The following is a 7,154-nucleotide window of genomic DNA, read 5'->3' on the forward strand; positions in this document are numbered from 1 at the left end:
GGATTACAGGCATGAGCCATGGCACCCAGCTTAGGACTTTCCTCAATCACCAATGTTGTTCTGTTGTCCCCTGATCACTTTCTGTCACACACTGCCCTATGTCTTTTGTTTTTCCTCTGAGACTGGGTCTCGCTTTGTCACCCAGCCTGGAGTGCAATGCCATGATCTCAGCTCACTGCAACCTCTACCTCCCGGGTTCAAGCAATTCTCCTGCCCCAGCCACCCGAGCAGCTGGGATTACAGGCACCTGCCACCATGCTCAACTAATTTTTGTATTTTTAGTAGAGATGGGTTTTGCCATGTTGGCCAAGCTGGTCTCGAACTCCTGTCCTCAAGTGGTCCACCCACCTCGACCTTCCAAAGTGCTGGGATTATAGGCATGAGCTGCTGCGCCCGGCCTGTTTGTATTTTAATAGCTTTTATCACTATTTAAAAATACCTCATTTATGTTCTATTTATTTGGACAGAGAGCTTTTCATTTACATTTGTATCCCCAGTGCCTAGAATGGTGTCCAATACAGACTAATTACTTAATATATATTTTTAAAGGGATGAATGAATGAAGCTGAGTGTACAGACAAGTGAGGTCAGTCATGGAAGGTTGTAGATCAGTTTTAAGGCATAGTTTGAAAGAGGGGAAGATGTTTTATTATAGTGGAGAAAGGACATTTGTAGCAAAGAAAACAATATACTCAAAGAAATGACCTGGTCTTGAATAAGTGACAGATAGAAGCTGAGAACTGTATTAATTCAGGTGATATAGAAAGTTGGTGACTACAGGAATAAAATTAGCTTATCAGAACAGGGAGTCATCACTTAGATATTGAATATCTAAGGAGTTAAAATTCATTAATGACTTCAACAAATCTTTATTGATTTTCTTTTGGATGCAGGTATTGTTCTAGGTACTTTCTGTACAATAATGAACAAGCAAGATGTAATCCCTGTCCTCGTGGTATTTACAGTCTAGTGGAAAAACTGACATCAAATACTATTCCATAAACATTAATACAAATGGTGAAAGTGTGTACTGAGTTAATATTTTGGAAAATTATTCATTGTGTGTTTTGTCCCCAGCATTACTTGTTCTCCTTTGGCTCTTACCCATTCAATCAGCTCAGTTTTCTGCATGTATGAAGCAGAAGATAGATGAATTGCAGAATCCAATGTATAACTAACAAAAACCTTGTCCTAGCTCTTGAGTTCCAAAATCCAGGTTCTCAGTAGGCATAGACTGTAACTTCTGTCATGAATAGTGATTTGAGAAGATACTCAATGAATCAGAGCAAGGCTATTCTGGCCCAGAGACTGGCAACTTTTCCCGAGGATGGAGGAGAGTCAGAGGGAAGTGATTAGAATTTAGGTGGTGTTGGGTCTTTGCAAAATGGAGCCTCCAACCCTATTTCATTGCCCAGGCCAAGCTCCAGGGGATGACAAATTCAAGATTAGTTTGGACTTCATAAGAGCAGAGGAGACTGGTGCTCACATTCTCCAGGCCCAGCCCAGCAAGTTGACCAACATTGAGTAGAAATGGCTTTGTAGATGCCTTTGCACTTGGACTTTGAAACCTCACAGATTCCGCCTGTGCTTCTCTTTGGTGTAGAAGAGCAGAGTGATCTCTAGGCACACAGTACAGCATTGTTTTTCTTACAGCAAATCTGTCATTTTCCAAGGACCACCAATTCTCCAATTCTTTGATACCAACTGGGTGTCCAATAATTCAACTCAACTCTGACACCAATAACCTGGAGTCAGTGCAGACCCCCAAGTTATGGGCTCAGTTGCATAACACTGCCTCCACTTCACATGTTGGCCGGATACGGGGCTCCAAGCTAACTGAACCTTTGCTCAATCAACTACAAATTTGGGGATTCCCATGACCCTCCCTGTATTAGTTCATTTTCACGCTACTGATAAAGACATATCATGCTGATAAAGAACAGCATGGAAAAGAATTGAGCCCCTGATTCAATTACCTCCCACCAGGATCCTCCCACAATACACAGCAATTCAAGATGAGATTTGGGTGAGGACACAGCCAAACCATCTCACTCCCCACCCTCCACCAGGTTTGATAATTCACTAGAAAGACCCACAGGACACAACCACTACAGTTTTATTATAAAGAATACGATTCAGAAACAGCCAAATGGAAGAGATGCATAGGGCAAGGAAGGTGGACAGAGCGCCCGTGCCCTCTCTGGGCATCCACCTGCCCAGCACATCAATATGTTCACAAACTCAGAAGATCCCTAAACCTTGTTGTTCAAGAGATTTTACTGAAGTTTCATTACGTAGGTGTGATTGATTGGCCACTGATGATTGAACTCAATCTCCAGCCCCTCTTCCCCTCCCCACAGTTAGGGGTTAGGGGATGGGACTGAAAGTCGCCTGGTAATCAGCTCTATCCTGAATCTCTCTAGAGGTTAAGAATTGCGCGGTGGCTCAAGCCTGTAATCCCAGCACTTTGGGAGGCCGAGACGGGCGGATCACGAGGTCAGGAGTTCGAGACCATCCTGGCTAACCCGGTGAAACCCCGTCTCTACTAAAAAATACAAAAAGCTAGCCGGGCGAGGTGGCTGGCGCCTGTAGTCCCAGCTACTCGGGAGGCTGAGGCAGGAGAATGGCGTGAACCCGGGAGGCGGAGCTTGCAGTGAGCTGAGATCCGGCCACTGCCCTCCAGCCTGGGCGACAGAGCGAGACTCCATCTCAAAAAAAAAAAAAAAAAAAAAAAAAAAGAATTCTCTCATTAGCATGTGCTCAGGTATGATTCAAAGAGGCATGCTATGAATTACAAAAGACAGTTCTATTAGGAAATTCTAAAGGTTTAGAAACCCTTGTTGCCTGTGTAACTACTCCACCCAAGGCAAATCTCAAGCTGTCCAACTTGATGTCACTGGGTTCACCTGGAACCCAGATGAAATCTCAGGAGGAAAGGGAAGGATGAGTACTGACTCTATCATTTTCAATTCCTGTTGAATAAGGGTTCAAATTATAAATTAAAGCCTACTCTTCCTTTCCCTCCCTCTCTCCCTTCTTTCCTCTCTCCCTCCCTTGCTTCTTCTCTCCTTTCTCTCTTTCCTTCCTTCCTTCCTTTCTTTTCTTTCTCCTTCCTTCCTCCTTGCTTTTCTTTTTCTTCTTTCTCTCTCTTTCTCCTTCCTTCCTTCCTTCCATTTTTTTATTGAGATAGAGTCTCACCCTGTCACCCAGGCTGGAGTGCGATGGCATGATCTTGGCTCACAGCAACCTTCACCTCCCAGGTTCAAGCGATTCCCCTGCCTCAGCCTGCCCAGTAGCTGGGACTACAGGCGCATGCCACCACGCCTGGCTAATTTTTTGTATTTTAGTAGAGATGCAGTTTCACCATGTTGGCCAGGACAATCTCCATCTCCTGACCTCGTGATCTGCCTGCCTAGGCCTCCCAAAGTGCTGGGATTACAGGCATGAGTCACCGCACCCAGCCTCTCTTTCTTTTGTTCACAAAGTCAACAATGGCTAAGTGCCCATGTGTTTCATGGTGCTTGTCTAGTATATTTTTAAGAGGTGGCACCAGGGTGCTTCTGCTAAAATGGGTCTGTTGTTCATGGAGGAGCTGGGGGTAATGGTTCTGGAAGTGTGGGTAGACCAACAGCTGACAGGGATCAGCCCTTTCAGTCCAAGTGGACACTGCTGCCTACATTATCTTCCTCACCTTCGTCAGCACCATGTTGTTCTTGCTGTTGCTCATTATCATCCACTGTTGCTGCAGCTGCTGCTCCAACTCCCCTAGATCCCAGAAGGTGAGCCCCCAGAACAAAAAATTCCAATGGGGTGGGTAACTTGGCCCTGGAACCTTAACACCATGAGTCCCTGCCAGCCCTTTCCTGTAGGTCCTGCCTTGTAGCAAGTAACAATCCCATGCCTTGTGTTTACCTAGAAAAAGTAATTAATTAAATTAATGGTGAGTCACATGTTTAGAAAATAAGAATTTTTGCAGACCTGTGTTTGTAGATTGAGATCCATTCCTGTCATTAAGACTGATCTTACCATTGTAAATAGAGCTATACAAAACTACAAAGAGATTTGTAGAATCCCAACTGGATTCTTTTTAAGTATCAGTAAGAGCTGAGCTTGGCCTGCTTGGAAGAATAAGATAATTTAGAATAGAATAAAGCCATTCAAAGAGTAAATCAATCCAATCTCAAAGTGAAAGAATCTAGGAGAGGGGTTACAGACCCAGATTTCACTAGAATTAGGGATGTGAACATGGGACCCTTTCTGGCTATGAAATTCCTATAACTAGGCCTCATAACTGGGCCTCAGTATGTTGGGAGAACACAAAACCCTGAGTCCCAGCCAAATCCAGGGTCAATTTGTATCCTCAGTGACCTCCTCCTGAAAAATAACACCAAATGTTTGGTGTGGTATAACTATCTGCTTCATCTGCCCATTTTAATTCTAGGAGGATCTGTAATTGAAAATAAAAGAGTGAATTATGAAAACTGATTAAGCCAAACCCATTGTATTCATATATTCATGGTAAGTTGAGAAATACCTTGTGCACTTGCTATTTAGAATATGTGTAATGATTTGGAGAATTTATTAATAGCAGATGAGCAAATCAAACAGAATTGCTTTATGATTTAATGTATAATATTTAATTGAATAATTAAATTCTGACTTTAAGTTCAATGTATAAGAAAACTTTACTAAATTTAAAGATATTATTGGAACATTCAGAAGAACCTAATATTCACCAAATTTATGTTTCATCTGTTAGAGTTACTTAAATTATTTTTGTTACACAGTTGAATGACTTAAAATGAAAACAAGTATATTAAATGTATGAATGTAATTTTTGAATGTTTAAGAATTAAAATTGGCCGGGCATGGTGGTTCATGCCTGTAATCCCAGTACTTTGGAAGGCCAAGGTGGGTGGAACACAAGGTCAGGAGTTCCAGACCAGCCTGGCCAATATGGTTAAACCCCATCTCTACTAAAAACACAAAAATTAGTCGGGTGGTGTTGCGTGCCTGTAGTCCCAGCTACTTGGGCGGCTGAGGCAGAAGAACTGTTTGAACTCCGGAGGCAGAGGTTGCATTTGCAGTGAGCCGAGGTCATGCCACTGCACTCCAGCCTGGGCGACAGAGCGAGACTCTGTCTCAAAAAAAAAATTAAAAATAAGTTTGTAAATGGGCTTGCACATTAATCAAAGTCCCCCTGAAAAGTGACTGTTAAAGTCTTATGTATTCATTAATAGAACAATGTTATTTTTATTTTGAATTTTAAAGCTTAAGGACAAATAGTTTTTTGATCTTATAACCTTAAATGGAATATTAATATCTAAAAACCAAACTCATCATAAATCATCTTTTCTGGTCATAAAAACTGCCATCACTCATACCTAAACCCAAGAATCACTTTCTTATAGTGATGATTTAAACAGATGCAAACAGCAAGCACATCTTGTCACCTTTGTGGGGCAGTGGCTGTGCCCCTCACAGTAAATTTGGAGGTTCTCCATCCCCGGTGAAAATTTAAAAAAAAAAAAAAAGCCTGCCATCATTGACACCAAAACACTCATAATGACAGTACCCACTATAATGCTGAGAAGTGAGAAAATAATGTGCCATGAAAGAGACTAATTGAGGGGGCTGAATTTAGATCAGGGGTTCAAAGATCTCTCTGGAGACTGCCTCGTGAGCAGAGAATTCAGAAAGAAAGTTTAACCAGAGGAAGATGAAAAAGAAGAGCGGTCCAGGTGGGATCCTAGAGAGAGCTTGGTATGGCAGAGGAATTGAAGGAAGTTGGGAGGTTCAGAGAAGCTGGAACCAAGTGAGTCAGAGGGAGAGGTGCATGGATGGGACAGGAGAGGAAGTTGCAGTCAGATCATGCAGGCCTTTGGAGACCAGGTTAAACCATATGTTATATAAACACAAATATTATACAAATCCCTAAATGTAATGGAAAACCTCTGAGGATTTTAAGCAGAGGTCGGGGTGCTGAGTATGGTTGAATAGCCTGGGTATTGCACAACTTCATGTTGCACCAGTGGCATAGTTCCTGGTGTGGTGCAATATTGCCTCCGGGCAGGTAACACAATCAAATTGGTGTTAAACAATTACTCTGATTGCTGTAGGGAGAAGAACTGTAGAGGTAAGAGTGGGACCAGGGAGATCATTTAACCAGCTAATGCAGACTCCAATCAAGTAGCCCAACATAGTATTTGTGGTGATAGGGAAAAGTGGACAGACTGTTTTTTTTCTGTTTTCATGGTAGACAGTAGAAGTCTGGGTAGATTTCTGAATCTGAGAATAGCCTGTCTTAAATGGTGCTTGAGAAAAATTAATCGTCCATCCAGAAATGTGCTAGAGCTGATATACAGCAGCTTGTATTGGTTCAGTACAGATGATGGGGTCCACCTTTCCCCAACTCCTCATTCAGTGACATCAAGTTGATAGCTTGAAATCTGCCTTGGTGGGAATATTTATACCATGGAGATTGGTAAACACTACCAACAGAGCTTCTTTCCCCAGAGAGCTGACTGTGAAACATTTACCAGCACACCAGTGCTTCCAGCACTTTTTGCGATCTCAACACTAGAACACTATTTAAAGAATCACTGCATATAATATATGATGTCAAAGAACATTCATATGGTCCTTATGAAACCTTAAGAAAGGAATGGTTACGAGAGACACTGGGAAGAAAATATCTGTAAAACTTGGTGGTGCTTTGTAAATGGTGGTCATGGGAAGAGAGGAGCAGATCGTATTTTCTTCCCTGGAATAGGAATCATTTCAAAGCACATCTCTTTGATGAAGATTATAGAGAGAACATTTCACAATTTGGTTCCCTGTCCTCTGTATTTTAAATGTTCCTGCTTCTGCTGTCAAGGATTTCAAGTGCTTTTAAAAAATTTTATGTTGTGATAGCTCTGAGTTCTGAATTCTATCACTATTTACTGGTGCAGTTAAATTAATAGAATAATAATGGAATACCAGACTCTCAGTCACTGTCTTGCAAAAATGGAAGCTCTGCAGAGAGCTGGAGAAGAGCATGCTTTAAAACTGAAAAATGTCTTCCACTTTGTAAATTTGTAGAATCAAGGCAGTGGTGTTGAAGACCAACCTGAGCCTTCCATATATACGTGGAAGCTTCACATAAAGGTTTC

General features: G+C 42.0%; 1 non-coding gene across 1 annotated transcript; it reads left to right on the forward strand.

Moving 5' to 3' along the window:
* The first annotated feature begins 5,377 nt into the window (after window positions 1-5,377).
* LOC115896688 lies at window positions 5,378-5,506 on the forward strand. The gene has a single exon (XR_004056592.1). It is a non-coding gene; the product is annotated as a small nucleolar RNA SNORA68 (small nucleolar RNA).
* The last annotated feature ends 1,648 nt before the right edge of the window (window positions 5,507-7,154 follow it).

Source organism: Rhinopithecus roxellana, chromosome 3 (genome assembly GCF_007565055.1).
Source record: "Rhinopithecus roxellana isolate Shanxi Qingling chromosome 3, ASM756505v1, whole genome shotgun sequence".
Taxonomy (NCBI): domain Eukaryota; kingdom Metazoa; phylum Chordata; class Mammalia; order Primates; family Cercopithecidae; genus Rhinopithecus; species Rhinopithecus roxellana.